Source organism: Tenrec ecaudatus, chromosome 5 (assembly GCF_050624435.1).
Source record: "Tenrec ecaudatus isolate mTenEca1 chromosome 5, mTenEca1.hap1, whole genome shotgun sequence".
NCBI classification, from domain to species: Eukaryota; Metazoa; Chordata; class Mammalia; order Afrosoricida; family Tenrecidae; genus Tenrec; species Tenrec ecaudatus.
The window spans coordinates 126126374-126128938 of NC_134534.1; positions in this window are offsets into that span (position 1 = coordinate 126126374).

A 2565-nucleotide genomic window follows, 5' to 3' on the forward strand; every position below is an offset into this window, starting at 1 on the left:
ACACTAGGACAGGTTACCAGCAGTCAGCAGCTCAGGAGCTTAGTGAAGCAGGCCAGGATGGGATATCGAACTCAAGCAATGCAAGACGAAAGGATCCACCAGCCTCAAACTCGAGCGATGTATACACCATCAGCGTGGCTGGTGAAGCAGGTCTTGAAGGAACCTTAAGCTCTAGTGACATGATCTATGGGTTGGCTGTCCCAAAGGTAGCATAACTCACAAGTTGAGGTAGAGAGCTAGCTAAAGAAAGAGAGGGCAGGCCTTGCCACACCATTTATCTCTTTGCCCTCTAATCAAACTGTGACCTTATTAATCCTACATGTTCCTATTGGCCAGGTTGGCACAATAAACCTACCTATAACAGTCCACCCATTGCCAACTTGACACCTCTACACAATTCTTTAGCCATATATAATTTCCAGATATTAATGAAATCACACTAAAGAAGAAAAAAAAAAGAAATCACACTTACACCTAACATCATACACGAACAAAGGAAAGATAATCAATAAGCACATATAAAAACGATAAGCTGACAATCCCAAACCTTGCTTTTACAATTGATCACATGGTCATAATTGATAGGTAGAACTACTTTCTTCTACTACCCATTCAGTATTACCTTTGCCCTCAGCCAGCAACTCAGCTGGCTCTGGTCTTTTGCCTGGCGGGGTGACCCAGACCTTCATTCCTGAGGGTTCTGGGTCATTATAAGACCTGTCCGGATTGGGTTGCTGTAGTTTACCATTTACTTTAACCACAGGGCATGGTAGCACTAAGAGTCGGCCTATGGGATCTCCTGGATTCCAGACATATTCTTCTTTACCTCCATTATGTAACACCAGTCCAATTTCTCCTTGGTAATCAGGATCAATCACACCACTTAGTAGAGTGACACCCTTCCTGACCTGTTGATCCAAAGGCATGAGAAGCCCAAAGAGGCCAGGGGGCATTCTCAGTTGCCAGTTCAGTGGAATCTGTGCTGTGTTTCCAGGTGGGAGAGTTCCTTCCTTTGGGACCAGGAACTCCAGGCCTGAGGAACACAGGGTTTCTGGGACAGAAAGCAAAAATGCTGCAAGTGGATCACTAGGAGTAATCGTGAGTGGTGCCACTCCAGCTTCCACCCCTTGGTTCCTGGCCCCATGAATCCTGGCTTTTGGAGACTCAGCATATATTAGCCTCCAGTTTAGAGCATATACAGTCTCCCGGAGAACACTGCCCAGTTCCGCAAGTTGTTGCCACGTAGCTGGCATCGTAATTGTGTCTTTTGGAGGCCATTCCATCACTCTATTAAGGCAACTGCTTCAGAATGATGAGGAACATGATACGACCAGTGGATTCCATGGGCATGGGCCCATTGCTGCATTGGGTTTGCTGTGAAGTGAGTTCCTTGATCTGAAGCAATGCTATGTAGGATGCCATGCTGGTGGACAAGGCATTCTGGAAGTCCACGAATGGTAGTTTTGGCAGAAGCATTGCATGCAAGGAAGGCACATTCATATCCAGAGTAGGTGTCTATTCCAGTAGGAACAAAATGGTGCTCCCTCCATGACAGAAGTGGTCCTTTGTAATTAACCTGCCACCAGGTTGTTGGTTGATCTCCCCAAAGAATGATCACAATTCTTTCTGATTAATGTCCATACTTTAATATCAGACACTCTTCTAGACCTCAAATTCAGCTGATGCTGCAATTCAGCAACTCATATGAGTAGCTGTTATTCGGCACTTGAGAAGTGCTTCTGAGATGCTGAGATTATCCCTTTCCTTGACCAAATTTTCTATTGTAAGGAGGACCAGCCAACCAGCTTCCCTATACTTTTCATCCTGACAAAACTGCTGGAAAATATCAAATACACGATCACCCAGAGCCTCTCCACTCCCCAGCTCTCCATCTGTTGGTGGCGATATTGTGGATATTAGCGTTGCCACTGCACACCATGGATGAACACCACCCTCTCTGGTAAGAGTGGCAGACTTGTGAAGACTTTATAAATTTGTATTGGACATATGGGCTAATATCACATTTATGGACTTGATCTGGACTGGGATATTTCTCAATATTTACTTGCTCTTGGATATAAATCTCTTTCTTATACATGTATGAATATATATGAATTTGTTTCTGTAGTCCACCCAGACTAACACACATAGACAAATACACGGATCTTTATATATTTACATGTATACATATCAATATTTATACATATATATAATTTTTACTTTCTTGTTATATCTTCTATTTATTGTTTTCTTTCCTCCTGCCCTACTATCATATTTACTCATCATTCACCTCTCACCAATTCCTTTTGTATAGGAAACATGACCAGTAACACTATCCGCTCCTCATCCCTCACTTGCTATTCCTCTGTCCCTGTCGGCTTATTGCTCCCCTCCCCTCTGGGATCGATTGTCCTGCCTGTCTTATCTAGACAGACACCAAAAGAGAAAGAAAAGAAAAACGAGTGGGGATGAAAGGAGCCCATGCTAATAGCTCCGTGTCTCACTATTGTCCCGGCCCGGAGGAGATGAGCATTCCTCTGTTAAATAGCGAGCAGGCACTGATAA